The sequence below is a fragment of the Balaenoptera physalus genome, assembly GCF_965194825.1.
Source record: "Balaenoptera physalus genome assembly, chromosome: 8".
Lineage (NCBI taxonomy): Eukaryota > Metazoa > Chordata > Mammalia > Artiodactyla > Balaenopteridae > Balaenoptera > Balaenoptera physalus.
The window spans coordinates 64,773,765-64,792,182 of record NC_138887.1 but is presented as its reverse complement, the minus strand read 5'-3'; the positions used below and the strand labels follow the sequence as shown (position 1 = coordinate 64,792,182).

Below are 18,418 nucleotides of genomic sequence, written 5' to 3'. Positions count from 1 at the left end.
TATGTGCATGTGTCAGAAGACAATGTTGGTAAAATGGCAATACTCCCCCAATCGATCTACAGATTCGATGTAATCCCTATCAACCTTACACTTGGTTTCTTTGCAAAAATTGACAAGCTGATCATAAAATTCATATGGAGATTTGAGAAAACTAGAAGAGTCAAAATAATCTTGGAAAAGAAGAACAAAGTTGTAAGTTGAAGGACTTACACTTCCCAATTTCAAAACTTACTGTAAAGCTACAATAATCAAGACCGTGTGGCAGTGGCATAAGGACAGACATATAGATCAATGGAGTAGAATTAAGAGTCCAGAAATAAACCCTCCATTTATAGTCGGTACCAAAAAAAATTAAATGGGGGAAAGAATAGTCTTTTCAATAAATGATACTGGGGCAACTGAATATCTGCATGCAAAAAAAAAAAAAAAATGAAGTTGGACCTATACTTCACATCATATACAAAAATTAAGTAAAAGTGCATCATAGACCTAAATATAAGAGCTAAAAATATAACACTCTTAGAAGAAAATGTGGGCATAGATCTGTAACCTTGGATTTGGCAATGGTTTTTGAAATATAAAAACAAAAGTACAAGGAACAAAAGAAAAAAATAGACTAATTGGACTTTATCAAAACTAAAACTTCTGTGTTGCAAGAAACATAATCAAAAAAGTGAAAAGACAGCCCACTGAATTGGAGAAAATATTTGCAAATCATAAATCTAATAAGGGACTTGCATTTAGAATACATAAAGGACTCTTACAACTCAAAAATAAAAATACAAATAATCTAATTTTAAAAATCACAAAGGGTCTAAATAGACATGTCTCTAAAAAGGATATACAAATGGTAAATCAAAACCATACATAATGGGATACCACTTCATATATATATATATATAATAAAAATATGAGTAAGTTCTTGCTTGGGAGGCACATATACTAAAGTTGGAATGATACAGAGAAGATTAGCATTGCCCCTGTGCAAGGATGACACAAATTCATGAAGAGTAAGTATTGGAGAGAATGTGGAGAAATTAGAACCCCCATACACTGCTGTTAGGAATGTAAAATTGTACGCTTTGGAAAACAACCTGGAAATTCCTCAAAAGGTAAACATACAGTCACCCTATGACCCATCAACTCCATTCCTACAGCCAAGAAAACATATGTCCACCAAAAAATGTTGTCCATGAAAGATCAGAGCAGCATTCTTCATAATATCCAAAGAATAGAAATAGCCCAAATGCCCATCAACTGATGAATGGATAAATAATAAGTGGTATAGCCACACAATGGAATATTATTTGGCAATAAAAAGGAATAAAGTACTGACACATGCAACAACAGAGATGAATCTTGAAAATATATTAAACGAAAGAAGCCATAAACAAAAGACCACGTATTGTTTGATTGATATGAAATGTCCAGAATAGGCAAATCCATACAGACAGAAGTAAATCAGTGGTTATCTAGGGCTGGGAGTGTTTGGGAAGTGATACCTAAAGAGAACATGGTTTCTTTTGGAGTGATGAAAATATTCTAAAATTTATTGTGCTGATGTTCACACAGCTCTGAGAATATACTAAAAACCATTGAATTGTACACTTTAAATGAGTGAATTGTGTGGTATGTGAATTATATTTTGATAAAACTGCTACAAGAAAAGTTAATAATGTATTAACTGTAGACTACACTCATTGAAGAAGAAATTAATGAATTGAAAGACAGACCTGAGAAAATCACTCTGAATGCAACACAGAAACATCAAGAAACAGAGAACATGAAAGAGATACAGTGTTTGAGAATCTGTCATATGTCTTAGTGGAGTGCCAGAAAGAGAATATAAAGAATAAAGGAAAAGAAGATATTAAAAAAATTGATCATGGCTAAGTAGTTTCCATGATTTAAGATAGGTCAAAAGCCAGAGTCTGAAGGAGCTCATGGAGAAGGAGCTGTTGCAGAATAGGCAAAAAGAAAACCTTAAATGCTGATCAAGAGAAAAATCATATTGCTTATAAAGGAATGATATTTAGACTGACAAAACAATTCTGTTCAGTATCAGTGGATGCCACAAAACAAAGAAACATCTCTAAAGTGCTGAGTAAAAAATCAGCTTTTACCTAAAACTCTTAACTACTTAGCCTACCATTGAAGAATTAAAATAGAAACATCCCAGACATCTAAAAAGTAATTTTTACTACACATAGCTCTTTGCTTTTGAACTACTGATTGATCTAATTCAGCAAGAAGGAAATTAAACCTGGAAGAAATCTATGGCGTCAAGAAGCAATAGTGAACAACAAAATTGTACATGTGCTGAATAAAATAAGAATGTCACCGAGCCCCATCCAACCATCTTATATTTCATATCAAGGTATCAGGCAATATGATCAAACTTGATATTGAACAGATTTGGGGTCTTAGGCTACATTGAGAATCTTTTTTTCTGGCTTGAAAAGATTGAATTTTTTAAGATGGAACTGAGATGTATTTAAAATGTTCCTCAGGGGTGTGTGTGTGTGTGTGTGTGTGTGTGTGTCAGCGAGATGCATGTCCAGTTTGCTAACAAGTCTTCCCTGTCTGCACTCAGAGAATTTGTGGTCAGCAGAAGGCCAAATTATTGAAAAGCAGGGATCAGAGCTGCCCCCATGGTTCTTCACCCACTCTCTCCCTTCTCCAGGTCTTCTCACTCCCATTCCCTGTTCTCTATCCCTATTGGCAGTGACCCCTTCACTGATTGCTAGACACTGGGTGAGGAGCAAAAAAGCTGTTTAGTATATCCATGTGGTGAGGCCATTTTGGCAAGTTAGTTACATCTAATCTAGAGTCACTGACAACTATTCAACCTGAATTTTTGCCTCTTTATATACAGCTTGAATATGAGATGAACCGGCCACTGCTGGCCAGACTTTGGAGAAGCAGGTCTCCTGTAAATTACACAATGTACCTAGCTCAAAGTCTCGGAGAATACATGGATCATTGCTCTTCTAAGATGAATGGGATGCTGCTAAGTGCTTCTTCAGACCATCCACCAATTCCCTTTTGGGAAAACCCACTCTATCAGAGTCCAAGCAGGGTCTCACTGGATGGTAACTGTTGGTACAGTGAAGTATTATTCCTGCCTCAATGACCTGACGTATTGCCTCAAGCTTCGTTCTCTTATTCAGGTCATATTGTTGACTTTTCCCTTTTATCTTGTGAGGGACTACTGCTTTCACAGCACACCGCATTCTGAGCACTGACGTCAATGATCCAGTGGCTTCCATGCAGTGGCAGAGATCAGCTCACAGTTCTATCGCTCATCCACTTGCACAATCACAAACAGAAAGTCAAGCAGACCCCTTTCCGCACTTGTGCTGTATTTATTCTTAGCACTCCACTGAGACTTGGCAACAACCAGTGCAACTAGGAGATATTTTGTTTGTATTAGGTCAACAGTCATCCTCTGAGATTTTCATCTATCTTGTTTGTTATGGAACAGTGGTCCCTGTTCCAACATTCCATCCAAATCACAAATGGCTTGGATAAATCCATCTTGATAAATGACATGGAGAGCTGAATCACTGGTATTTATTTACTTTTGAAATTCACATTTAAATCAATCTTTATTAATAAAATGACATTGATGTGTGCCTACCAATGCTATTTTCTTTGTTAAGGAAATATGAATGCAAACTCTCAAAGAATCCCAGTTTCCCTAAACTATCCAGAGATGTGTAAATATGTAGCTGCTTAGAAAGGCCATTCTCACTGCTCTTATAATTTTGATTATTCTGAAGAAGGTGTTATTATTTTTTCAAATATAAAGTTTAGTAGCTTTCTCTTTAAAAGAAGAGAATAGTTAGTGAAATGAGGTATACTCTGTAGAATGAAGTTAGGCTCTTATTAAAGTTCCTGTGTAGATCTCTAACCATGCTTCGTGTTTTGACTTTCACAAGTGTCTTCTCTTTAAAAATATAGGTTTCCCATATCAGATATCCAGCCTCCTTCATAAGTTCTAGTGTCTTTGCAATACACCTCTCATTCTATCATCACACCACCCACCTCACTTTGTTGTGTAACAGTTAATAATTTTCAACCTCTGGTATCTACTTTAGTCTTCACAACAATCTTGTGAGGTAGGGCCACCAGATATCGTGTGCCTTTCCATTTTACCTCTGGTGTGAAATGTTTTTCTTCTTATAATTAGTGTAATTTTAGTAAAATTAATTATGCTTTAAGAATTTTGCAGTGCCCAGTGAAAACCAGGAGAAATGTTAAGGTGTTGTAAAAACAAACTCAGGAATTTCTAACTTAAGAGTCAGAGCCATCCTACCTATACAGTGAAATAAACCTAATTGAAATAAACCAAGCTAATGGGAAAAAGGGTGTCATCTAGTAAATGCCAAAAAAGCCTGGAGCTACACTTAAAACAATGCCCTATTTAGCTTCTTGGCCTCTTCATGTTTTTCATGCATGCCTCTCAGGCCACATGTTGATCTTTAATTACATTTCCTTTCTTCTCCCCCCCACTCCACCCCCTCCCCAGGAATAGTGTGCCTTATTTTTAAAAAGTTTTACCTACATAACAATTTTAAGATATAGGGTGTGGAGAACTTTGAGTACTATATAAGTCAGGGCAAGTACCTGCTAGCTGCTTTAACAGTCAAACTTTAAAATCTCATTTACTTAACACAACAAAGAATTATTTCTTACTCTTGTCACAGTCAAGTGCAGGCCAGGAAATTTTCTGTAGTGGTATCTCAGAGATCCAGCTGCTTCCATATTGCAACAACAGGAATGCAAGAATTCACACATGCTCATAACTGCCTTGGACCCAGAGAAGCCTTGGACATCATTTATGCTCATATTTCCATTGGCCAGAACTGGTTATGAGGTCTCAACTCAAGTACAATGCTGAGAAATGTAGAGGAACATATTGAGTATTTGGAGAGTGCTAACTATATTTCCTATGAATGTGCAGAATGATTTCGACCCATAGAAAATTAGAGTGGAAAAAGATTTTAGAGGACATCTAGTTTAATCTATTTCCTTATAGCATCAGAGGTTAGGGAGGTTGAATGACTTGGCCAAATTTGCACAAAGTGGCAGAGAGAGGAGTGATTATAATAAGCAGTGTTTACTAGGCTCTTATTATGTGCCAGGCACTATGTTAACACATCTATGTACCTTATCTCCCTGAACCTTCACACTGACCCTATGAGACAGACACTGTTCTTATCTTCATTTTAAAGATGAAAAAATTAAAGCTTAGAGAAGACAGGTAAAACATCTCAGGTCACGCAGTTAATAAACGGCAGAAGGCAGATTCAAACCCAGTCTGCCTATCATCAAAATGCCAACATATAGTCTATCACTTGATGGCCACTATTTTTGTTCTGATTTCCAAATCCTTCTTCTGATCGTACCAACAGACTACATGGTTTGGGGGTTAAATACAGAAGTCCTCATTAAAGAATTATGCTACAGGAACTTTAAGACTGAAACTGCTCCAGTATCTCTACTTGTCTAGAAGACAGGTTGAAGGTACTTGTGAGAGCAGGGAGAAAGCAATGCCATAAACATAGGCAAATTACACTAGAGTATCATGGTGAAACTTGCTCCTGGCTTTGAATGAGGTTTTTCCGTAAAGTATATGAGTATTTTCTGTCATGTGAGAAATAGCCAATACGTAAGAAACATTAACTTACACCTGCAGAGTAGATGAATGGAGAAAACAGATGTTGCAACATCTGTTTAAGACACAAATACTAAATCAGATATCATGGTCATTTCTTGTGGTCTTGTTCTTCTATATGACAGCAATACTGGAAGTTTTAGTCATAATTGTTCACATCTACCTATTTGATCAGGGAGTACGCATCAAAGCCTAGAGTTTTCTTGGAAATGTTAGCTATTGTATCATCAATGCAAAATTCTTCCTTTCTAGTGAAAAAGACAAAAATAGATTTATAAAATTGTTTCTCATTAAGATTAAATTACAATGTGTTTTGCACAGTACCTGGAATAAAGTAAGCACTCAATAAATGGAATCTCTTGCTATTCTTCTTCTCACTGTTATTATTACTATTATACATCTTAGCCTATAAGTCACTACAGAACCAGCTTTTCCTCACTTTCAACCTTGACGTTATTGCAAAATTCTTTATACCAGTAGGGAATGAAAATTTCACTGGGGGGGGGGTGGTTCTGACATAGAATCACCCATCCTATTTACTTAACTGAAATGACTGCTTGTTTCATTGACTTCACCATATTGCCAGATTGCTTTAGACCCAGCTTGCAATTGGATGCCACCAATAGGAAGGCATGGACCCACAAAGTTTCTAAAACATACGGACACAGGCCAGGTGAAACATGAGATAATTAACTGAGTATCGTTCCAAATGACTGTTTTGGAGGAAAAATAATTTTCTGTTATCTAGTCTTGATGAAGTCTCCTGGGGAAGGAAGCATGCTGTCCAGGAAGAATTAGTCTAGTTGTCATCAGAAGAACTGGTAGGAGTCCCAACTCTTTTTTTTTTTTAATTAATTAATTAATTAATTAATTAATTTTTGGCTGTGTTGAGTCTTCTTCGTTTCTGTGCGAGGGCTTTCTCTAGTTGCAGAGAGCGAGGGCCACTCTTCATCGTGCTGCGAGGGCCTCTCACTATCGCGGCCTCTCCTGTTGCGGAGCACAGGCTCCAGACGCGCAGGCTCAGTAGTTGTGGCTCACGGGCCTGGTTGCTCCGCGGCATGTGGGATCTTCCCAGACCAGGGCTCGAACCCGTGTCCCCTGCATTGGCAGGCAGATTCTCAACCACTGCGCCACCAGGGAAGCCCAGGAGTCCCAACTCTTGTTACCAATTTGTTAAACCCTTTACTTTCTTCAGAAGTGTCTGGTTTTTTTTTCTTTTCTACTGTTAAATGCAGTAGTTATTTTGAGAGTTTAATAAAATATATTAGGCCTAAAAAAATTCCATATTCACATAAAGCCCCACCATAATATGATAAGTGAGGTCTAAAATTTCAGTTGTGTAAAATATAAAGTCATTTTATTGCATGATTAATGAAATGCAGGAAGTTCCAGGGTCCAAGTGTGCAATCCGCACTACCCAGGGCCTGCTGAAGTTTGGGGTTTTAAAGTTTCCTATTTAACTGGCCAGTTTGGGCCAAGAGAATATTTGGGATTCAGAGATCTATTTTCCTTTCCCGGCTTTCCCCAAATGGTTTGAGATTGTTTACTATTTCCTCTTCTGGTGTCACTCTTTTTTTTCTTCCCACCCAAATAAACTTTAGCTTTTCCTGATTAAGAAAGGGCTGATTAGAGGATGGAAGTCAGTGCCGGGCATGTGCCAAATTCACCTTATGGGGCGATTTTCACTGTATTCCGTTAGATTTAGAGAGGTTAAGTAAGTTACCCATGGTCAATGTGTAATGGGCTAGAGAAAAGTTTGTTCTCCTGTTTGTTCTTAGGGAAAGCACTATGTTTACTTGAGGTAATAATTTGATATGCTGTAATTCATGCTGTGCATAAACTGAGAGGAGGAATTGGCATTGTTACTGAAGGGATGGTGTGGCTTGGGGACAGCGGGGAGGGTGGAGAAAACATAAAAAGGAGAAAGCAAGAAAAGAGAGTAGGAGGAAAGGGCCTGGCAGAACGCTGTGCTCAGAGCTCCTGGTGATCCCTGGATCTTCAGTGTGTACAGTATCCAAATATATACTTGAAGTCATTGGTATTCCTGTGGAAACCTGGGAAGGGGCTGAATTCCAAATCTGGGTTTCCACTAGGTTGATATGGGAAGAGCATAGATGAACACAGGCATTTAGGCCCCCTTCTGACATCCGAGCTGTTTGTGAAAGGTCCCAATACTACTTAATAAGATAATTACTCATGTCCACCTCATTAAAAATGTACACTAGAATCTCTGTGAAATGGTCTCAATTAACATCAACTTTTGAATCTGGCTCCATATAATCTATAGAAAAATCTTAATTTATGTCTTCTGTTTGATCTAATTCTAGAATATGGTTAAGTTTTAAGCCTTAGAGCTGAAAACACCACTTTTCCTTAAATCCTTTTAGATTGGAAACTAAGCCAGAATTCACAACTGTTTCCTTCACTGCACATCAAATAAGCAGGGCTCCGTTGAGTAGCATTTCGAAACCCTTAGAATTCTTTGCATGAAATTGAAACTGCAGAGAATGCCATTTTATGGAAATAAATCCGTCCCATGGCCATTGCATGTAAATTTTCCACTTTGTTCTGAAGCCATAAAAGGAAGATTATTTTCAGCTTTTCATCTACATGTAGTTGATATACAGAAAAAAATCTTACTTTAATAGCATATTAAATATTTATTGTCTAGGTTATTAAAACATTCCCCAAGACCAGTGGTTCCTGCTTTGCCCAAATACCCCCTGAAAGATATCACACATTTTCACTGGTAACCGTGACTTCCCAAGCCAGGATACTCCCTTAGGGATTGGGGCAGGCAGGGGAAGAAATGTGTCCATTTTTAAGAAATATGTGAAGAGCAGATCAGAATTTTCAGGGCTCAGTGTACAATTAGGAAGAGCTCCTTCTACCCATCTTGAGAATCTGACTGTTATGGGTTGAATTGTGTCCTCCTAAATTCATCTGTGGAAGTCCTGACATCCCCATTACTTCAGAATGTGACCTTATTTGGAGATACGGCCTTTAAAGAGGTAATCAAGCTAAAAGGGGTCTTTAGGGTGAATCCTAATCCAATATGACTGGTATCCTTATAAAAAGGAAAAATTAGAAGACAAATAGAAAGCAATGTAAAGATATAGGGAGAAAAACATGTGAACATGAAGATGGCCACCTATAAGCCAAGGAGTGATGTCTGGAATTGAGTCTTCATTCACAGCCCTCAGAAGGAACCAACTCTGCCAATATCTTGATTTTGAACCTCCAGTCTCTCAAACTGTGAGACAATAAATTTCTGTTGTTTAAGCCCCCTAGTCTATGGTGCTTGTTAAGGCAGCCTCAGCAAACTAATACACTGACTTTCCATCACTGAGAAAAACAAGAGGTACAAAGCTCACTATGTTTCAGTAATCATAGCCCTGAGAGTAGGAAACTGCTAGAAGGTAAATCATGAATTTTGTCCTAGGTGACTATGGTCCAGTGGGTAGACTTTACTAGGACTAGAGGTAAGAAAACAATTGACTCTCTTATGCTTTTCTTTTACTCAAACCATTCATTTTTATTGCAAAATAATACAATTGCAATATTCTGTCACTCCAATTCCAGTATTTTTCCTTACAAATTTTTATTTATTGAGAATTTATAAGAGGAAAATCATTCCGAATCCCCCACCTTAATAAATCAGTGCTCCAATTTTTGTGTTTAATCTTTGTTTTGATCTAGATGTGTACTTAATTTCACAAAGATTTAATCATAGCATAGAAGCAATTTTGTAGTTTGATTTTCCCCTTTATCAATAGTTCTCGACCATGAGCACTTTTTCCATACCCTACCCACAGCCTGGGACTTTAGGCAATGTCTAGAGACGTTTTTGGTTGGCAGCTGGGGTGGTGGTGCTACTGGCATCTAGTGAGTAGAGGCCGGTGATGCTGCTGAACATCCTACAGGGCACGAAGTAACCCCCCACCCGCAACAACAATGATCTGGCCCCAAATGCCAGTAGCACTGAGGTTGAGAAAACTTGCCTTCTAACAAAATACCATAAATGTTTTCCGTGTTGTTGCTACATGGTCTTCATAACCTTAACGTTTATGGTTGCAAAATATTTCATTGAACTGGTAGATGATAATATATTTAACCAATAAACATGTAATGTTTCTAACGTTTCACTATTATAAATAATGGTGCAAGTATCTTTTTATTTATATAGCTTTTTAGATGGTATTGAAGAAAAATTCCAGAAGTGGAATTTAGATTAAAGGCTATGAATACTCCAAATATCAATTATTTCACTTATTATTTTACTTATTACTGAGAAACTGCTATAAATTTCATATATATGTGTGTGTGTGTGTGTGTGTGTGTGTGTGTGTGTGTGTGTGTGTGTGTGTGTGTATATGTATATATAAGCTTTCCTTTCTAGGAAAACACTTTTGTTTTCCTCATTTCTGAGCTGCTTCAAGACTTCCACAGCTATGGTCCAGGATTGGTCTTAACTCTTTTTCACACCTAAAGAAGGAGTAATCTTATAAAAATTTGTGTTTCTTAAGACCATTAATTGCTCATTACTTCATTTTAGAGGTCAGCTTATCCTGCTTTCCACTGATTCAGTCTTGTAATCATCACTTCTTGTTGGCTCAGAGTAGCCTTTCTCAAAATGGAACCACATAACATCTACTGGTTTCCTTTGCTCTTCCTACCTCACTCATCCAAAGTCGAGTCAAATTATCAGAAGATATCACAGACTAATTTCTTAAAGGGGCTTCTCCCTTAGCCTTTGGAATAATGTAAAAGTCATTTTACATTACAAGAGAATAAGAAAACAAGTTATAAAGAGTTAAAACTCTTAAGTGAAATCATATGGTATGTGTCTTTGTCTGACTTATTTCACTTAGCATAATACCCCCTAGCTCAGTCCATGTTGTTACAAGTGACGGTATTTCATTTTTTATGGCTTTTGCATATATATATCTACATCTTCTTTATCCATTCGTCTGTCGATGGACACTTAGGTTGCTTCCATATCTTGGTTATTGTAAATAATGCTGCAATGAACATAGAGATGCATGTATCTTTTTAAATTAGTGTCTTCATTTTCTTTGGATAAATATCCAGGAGTGGAATTACTTGGTTGTATGGTAGATCTATTTTTAATTTTTTAAGAAACCTTCATACTATTTTCCATAGTGGCTGCAATGCCCAGGTGATTGGAGAGGAGTCTTTAATAGCATGAGTAAAGGATGAAGGTCTTCATTTGTGGTGACCAGAGGCAGGGGATGGGGGGAGGGGGAACTGGACAAAAGTAGTCAAAAGGTACAAACTTCCAGTTGCAAGATAAATATATACTACCGATGTAATATATAACGTGATAGATATAATTAACACTGCTGTTTGTTACATATGAAAGTTAAGAGAGAAAATCCTGAGTGAGCATCACAAGGAAAAAAATTTTTTTCTTTTATTTTGTATCTATAAGAGATGATGAACCTTCACTAAACTTATTGTGGTCATCATTTCATGCTATAAAGTCAAATCATTATGCTGTACACAAACTTACACAGTGCTATATGTCAATCATATCTCAATAAAAATAAAAGGAAAAAAATTAAGAAAAAAGAGCGAAGATAAAACAAATGGTTAAAGATGATAAAGGGTGATTTTTTTGTGTGGCCCTGAGAAACAAACCATCACTTCACTCCCTGTCCCCACTGGTGAAAGATTGTGATGGCCACCTCTCCAAGCAGGTGGTATCAGAACCACATTGAAAAATGTATCCTTCTCAGTGCAGCAGTGGAACGGGAATGGAGACAGCTGCTGAATGATGAACATGAGAATGAACAAAGGTGGAGTGATAAAACAGGTACAAAGAAACTTGCCTTCACTGGCCAGAAAAGAACGGGCAATATTCTAATATTAAGACTTGGAATGCTACAAATACTAGTTACCTATTTACGTTGCCCTCATCACAACTGACTACTGAGGTATATCATAATTACTTACTTTTGACTCTCCAACTCCCATTTCCATGAACTCCCAGATACCAGGCAGCAACAGCACAGAACAAATCCCAAGTCTTGATTGTCCTGAGGCATCTCAGGACAAGATTATAAGATCATCATAAGATCTTCCTTTCTGATTTAAAGCATGAGGACAGGACATGGATTAACAGCCAGAATTTCCAGGAGGGCAGGGACAGTTCTGGTAAACTTAACATCAGGTTCTATCAAAACAATCTTTTTTTTTTTTTTTTTTTAATTTTTATTTATTTATTTATTTATTTATGGCTGTGTATGGAACTGAAGGTCTTCGTTTCTGTGCGAGGGCTTTCTCTAGTTGCGGCAAGTGGGGGCCACTCTTCATCGCGGTGCGCGGGCCTCTCACTATCGCGGCCTCTCTTGTTGCGGAGCACAGGCTCCAGACACGCAGGCTCAGCAGTTGTGGCTCACGGGCCCAGTTGCTCCGTGGCATGTGGGATCTTCCCAGACCAGGGCTCGAACCCATGTCCCCTGCATTGGCAGGCAGATTCTCAACCACTGTGCCACCAGGGAAGCCCAAAACAATCTTATATAATCCATAAAAACAAGTGCCAAGTATAAAAATATGTCAACATACTATATAGGAATAAATGTTAAGCCAGATCTAAAGTAAAATTAAAAGAGAAATAGAAAGTTCTTTTACTTTAAATTGTCAGAGACAAAACCAAGTGCAAATATTTCAAACATCTATAAATTATTTTTAATGCAATGAAACAAATTAATTTGTGTGTGATTATGAATTAATCCACATGACAATATTTTATGTCAGGCAATGAAGAGGTGTAAAGGACAATTTGTCATACCATATGTTTAAATCCTTTCTGGGTTTCTTGAGGGAGAAACTATAAAAGAAGAATAACAAAATAAATATCAAGTTATTTTATTTATAAAGCTCACTATTGTTTCACTAGTTAAGGTATAGTTTGCTTAGCCTGGTTTTCTCCTCAAAAAATGAGGGCATGTAAGTAGGTAGTTCATTTTGGAAAGTGGTCCCAAGAAATAGGAGCAGAGGGCAATGGAGAATAAAGGAGGAAAGGAGGGAGAGCTAGCATAAGTGTGTGTTCTTGAGTTGGTCACTGCTGTGGGCAAGGGAGACTGACAAGCAGTGTAGACTCTGCCTCAGAGTGGACCACCAAGAGGTTGGAAAAGGGGGGCACTTGGCACTCATCCACTGGCTTGCATTCCCCGCTGGTCAAGAGTTGCCCTATGAGTATTAACTCCCCCTGTGCTTCCAGGCTGCACATGTGAGGGAGTGTGACAGATTCCCAAAGGGTCGTTCAAGTTGGTGGCAGAAAAGCCACCATAGGTGAGAAAGTAAGAGGTAAGTGGTGAAGCTAATACGAGGTGCTATCAGGAAACACCTTTGCACAAAGGCACTGGCTGCAGCAATGTCTGTAGTAAAAGGTGAGCTGAGAGGAAGAAACAGGGCACAGGAGGAATCCATTACATCTCACATGCCAGTTCTGATTCACTCATAGTGGCTGCCAGGAGTCTGATATTGAGAAGAATCTGGAAACTGATTCTGGACTTACCAGCAAAGAACTCAATGTCTGTGAGGTGGGAGTTAACGGCATTCCTTAAGTTCATCCTCATGTTACGTCACCTGGATGTGGAGAGTCATAACTGTCTCCTTGCTTCCATCTTTGAAAGGAATGAAGGGAAGGAGCGCTTTGGCTAATGGAGCAGCCAGAAACCGACACGATTCAGCTCTGAGTTCTCCCCTTCATAGGGATTTCACCACAAGGTGTAAAACAGAACAAGGTTCTTTTGTCAGTGTCCAACAAAACAAGTCTTTCATGAGTTGGATTGGCAGAGGATAACCAATTCCTTTGGATTAGTTTGCTTTTGATTGAAGAATGTAAACCATAAGAAGCATGTCAATGAGTGTTTTCCACATAGGAAAATGAAACAATATTGACTTTTTAAAAGAGAAAAAAGAGATTTGTGTGTTATACATAATTCATAGATCTCTGAGTCTTCCAGTATTCTGGGTACATGTCTTATTTCAGCTACATACCCTTGCCATGTAGCTTTGGGAAGTTCAGCTCCTTCTTTAATACTCGTGAGGCTCCTGCGGTGGGAGAAGTGTATATTCTTCTGGTTGCTGGTTGTCATCTGTCCCTCAGCATTCCTTCTTCTGGCCTTGCCTTAGCCACCCATGCATGTTTTGTCACCACTCTTGCTGCCTGATCTCTCCTTTCTTCATCTTTGCTCCAAATGTGCATAAGCCACCTTCTCCTTCATTCCTCAAGGCAGCTCTACAACACAGCTGCTATTATCACAGGATTTTAATAAAGATTTGGGGATAATAGAAGGATCCCAGCACAGATGAAGAAGCTAACTGAATGGCTGACTTCACTATTCCTAAAGAATTCGGCCAATCCCCACACAGGGGAATATATCAGGGCCATTTTCTCTTTAGCCGCAAGTGCCTCAGGTTGCTGGGGTCTGCAATTTCTCATCTTCCCACTTCCTCATGTTTCCTGGGGTCCCTAATACTTCCTTCCCCTCTAGTTGCCAAGGGCAAGTCAAGAGTCCCTGTAATGTTATAATGCAACACAGTTTAGCTCCTGCTTTTTCTCAGTTTCTTTCTTCCAGACTAGCCCACAAGCAGTTTTTTAACAGAATGACAATAAGACCCAGAAACAAGGCTTCCCAAATAAAAGTGGTAAATCCTGCTACTCATTCAGAACACAGCTCCAGTGTGTTTACTTTTTTTAAAAAAGGCAATTTTATTTTCCTCATATATAAACAAAAGTCCAATTCTTTAAAACAGGCTTGGAGCTAGTTTAAGTTTGAAACCCAAGGAGTGTTCCAGAGAAGTGTCAGGACTTTGGATGGCCACAGAGGCTGAGCCTGGTGGAGATAGATTTTTTAATGGAAGAATATTTAAACTTATGTCCAAGCCAGACCAAAGGAAGGACATAAGGATTTTCCCCCCAAGGTACTAGAGAGAAACGAACACCAGAGTTTACAATTATGATAACTTTACTTACAAATCTTATGGCTTAGGGGCTTCCCTGGCACAGTGGTTAAGAATCCACCTGCCAATGCAGGGGACATGGGTTCGAGCCCTGGTCCGGGAAGATCCCACATGCTGTGGAGCAGCTAAGCCCGTGCGCCACAACTACTGAGCCTGCACTCTAAAGCCTGTGAGCCACAACTACTGAGCCCGCATGCCACAACTACTGAAGCCCGCACACCTAGAGCCTGTGCTCCACAACAAGAGAAGCCACCACAATGAGAAGCCTGTGCACCACAACCAAGAGTAGCCACTGCTCACCGCGACTAGAGAAAGCCTGTGCACAGCAATGAAGACCCAACGCAGCCATAAATAAATAAATAAATAGATTAATTAATTAATTAATTTTTAAAAAGTCTTGCGGCTTAGAGATGTCATATTTGGTGAAATAAACAGACATTTTAGAATGAATTGAATATTTAGTCAGGTAAAAGAAAGGGTGAATAGAAGAACCACAAAACAGTATTATTAATTAAAAGTTTTGAGTTGTACACTAAGACATTAAACCTTTCACACTGGGATTAGAAAATCTAGTTATTTCCCCAAGAGTTTGCGCCCCACTCTAACTGGAGATGGAATAAACCCCCTGGTGTGGGAGGTAGAATTTGAGGGGATTTATTTCAAGTTCGAAGGCATTTGGAAAAAGCAGACCTTTGTTATTTATGCTCAAAAGCATCCAGGTGATTTTTTTGGGGGGGGGTGGTGGGCAATGCTGATGATTAAGTAAAGCGATTACAAATGGTAGAGGAAAGAACTACCGGTCCTACCACATGTAAAATCAAAGCACTCTTTGGTGCCCTGAGTAGGGAATCATGTTTAAGCCAAGAAGTAAACTGCTACTCAAACCACAATGAATGTGTTGAAATTAAAGCTCTAGAGTAAACCTAAGCAGCAGCAAGCAAATCGTTAACCATATTAGAACATTTCTTAAGTCCTCAGTGAGAGGAAACTAGGGAAGAAAAAGGATCTTGAAAGTTATTCTGAAATTGGATTAGTTTCCCATTCAAGAGATACAATTGTATTCCCTTCAAGATGATTTTCCAAGTCAACAATACTTATAGAACTCTTCATAGTACCTTGAAATGACACACTCTTTTGTACAGAGTTCTTTCAGGAAACTGATCTTTATTCTTTAAAGACCAAACTTGCATCCAGCATAGCCAGGAACTCAGGGGTGGACATCTTTGTGAATAACATTTTGCTCTGTCTTTCCTAAGAACTAGCAGAGAACTGGCTCAAGCTAAAGAGTGTGGGTTTGGGATTGGGGCATGCCATGGGCCTCAACTCCACTGTGGGCCCTTATTGCCAATTCCTGCCATTCTGAAAATGGGGTGTGCTTGGCTCCTTGCAGATAAAACCCCTTCATCTTTATAACTAGGACTTGTAGACATTTGCACAGTGGTGTCAAACAAATTCTGTGACTTTGATTGTTCCCATCCACATGTTATTTCTCAAGCCCCCACATCCTATAAAATGTCATCTGTAGAAACCTTTACCAGCACAGTTTTTGAAACCAGCTTTCCATCCTAATGCCTAAGACTCTGCCTGGATGGTGTTCTGGTATTCTGGATGGTGTGGCTGGCCAGCATCTAGGTTTTGTCCAGTATGCTGCCACACAGAACTTTTCCCTTTGCTCTACGTACTGTAGCCCCAGGTTAAGCAATGCTCCATCCCCTTGCCAGCATGAATTCCCCAGACATTGTACCCCAGGTCAGCCCAGAGCTCCTGAGCATTCCTTTTGCAGAGGAGAAAATGATTACTTTAGCCTGGATGGAACATTTAAGAAGCCAAAGCCAGCTCTGCATCTGTCAGCCTTACACTGATCTTGTGGCCTCTTGCTTTGAATATGTGATTAATGCTTTGACTTATGCCACAGTTTTTTGACTTATGCTACCGTCTAAGTCCACATATTATATGACTCTCAGCTACATCTGGATCAGAGTTTTTATTTTGATTACCCATCTGCTACTCAATTTTCTCTGGGACTGACTGGCAGTACTGCTTCTTCCCACCCTTCTTTCCAGTGAATCGACATGTGTCCTCGGGTAGAAGTCTCCATGTCTGAGTCACTAATGCCCACCTCCTCCTTACTCTACCATAGCCAGCCCCATGCAGCTATCTCAGCTCATGCCAATGGCCTGTCACTGTAGTAACTACACCTCCTCCTTGTGCCCAGAGTCTCTCTGGCTCTCTCTCTGTTCTAGCCATCTCTGATTTTGCTTTTTAAAATAACAAATCCACATCCAGTAACAATAATATTATGTAAGCTATGTTGAACACTTCTGAAGTGTCAATACTGGGCTTATTATCTCTAAGTCTCATGATATCCCCAAGGTAGGTCTCATTACCCTATTTTATCAATGAGAATAATGAGTCTTGGAGAGCATACAACCAGAAGGTGGTGAAGCTGGAATCAGGCTGGGGTCTGGGATCAAAACCAGAGCACCTCCATCTTACCAAGCTGCCTTCCTTTGAGAAGAGCAGTATATTATCTTTAATCATCACCAATATTATTAACTCTGTTTACAGGTGAATATATAGAGACTTAGGCACACCATGAGTGAGGAATCCAATATGTGAGTCAAATTTGACTCTCAAAACTTTGCTCTTTCCACTACAAGATGCTGTCTTTCATAATGGCACTTACTACCTTATGAGTTATATACTGGCTTTGTAAACACTCAAATTTCAGCCTGCAACCAGTTTAAGTGCCCCTATAATAAAGTCTCTTGTTATTGCATCTGAAACATGGCTTAGACGACCACCTTCTTCCCTTCTGTTTCTCTGCCTCCTTCTCAACTTCCCCCTCCACTTGTCCCTGGAATGATTCATTTTTCCATCTTTTCGACAGGCATAGATTGTCCCTGAGGATGCTTACAGAACTTGAAATATCAGCCAGAATGCCAGCTTTAAATTACAGTGAGGAATGGAGCTATCAAGCTCTCTGGTGACTCATGTTTGTTGATCAGTACCCTCTCTCCCTGTGGGCAAATCTATGTGGGATGTTAAATTTGTAATTGGGATATGGGTTAGCAAAATAAGAATTGGAACAAGAGAAATTAGCTGAGGTGACTGGGTGTGACAGGCTTACAATGGTTCAATGCATCCATTTCTGCATTTGGAACTTTGCTGTCACTGGCCTGGGCTGGTTGAATCCTTGGACCAGGGCACTGACTCTCTTGGACGGTGCTACTGTAGAGTGTTGAAAAGTTGTTATTGTTTAAATTCTTAAATTCTTAATCTTAATTTAATTCTTGAAATTCTTAAACAATTTTTAAGAATTGTAAAACTGAGATGTTCCGTAAATACAAAAATATTTATGGAATCTGTGTAAAGTGTAAAGAACAAATACGGTGAAAATCCACTTATCCACTGTCCAGGCAAGAAATAGAACATGACCAAGAATGATGAAGTTTCTTGTGTGTTCCTTTCTCTTCTGTGTCCCATTTCCTTTCTCAAATAACGATGACCCAGCATTTTATGTTTATAATTTGATTTCTTTTCATAATAGCATTACCTTTTCCTTGAATTTCTAAACAACAGATTGGCTTTAAATGAATGGAATCATGCAATATGTATTTTTTATCAAATTTTTAAGAAATTCATGTTGTTTTATATAGCAGAAATCCATTAAATTTATAGTCTATAGTAATTCATTGCAATAACACACAACTTATTTATCTATTCTATTGTTGATAGGCATTT

General features: G+C 38.7%; 1 long non-coding RNA gene across 1 annotated transcript in view; it reads right to left on the bottom strand.

The window, feature by feature from the left end:
• The window catches only part of LOC309665601, a 30,104-nt gene extending 12,547 nt beyond the window's left edge, over nt 1-17,557 (bottom strand). The window contains exons 1-2 of the long non-coding RNA XR_014266563.1: nt 13,209-17,557; nt 11,657-11,748 (exon numbers count right to left, since the gene is read on the bottom strand). This is a non-coding gene — a long non-coding RNA (uncharacterized lncRNA). The remainder of the gene's footprint in view (nt 1-11,656; nt 11,749-13,208) is intronic.
• Between the last annotated feature and the right edge of the window lie 861 nt (nt 17,558-18,418).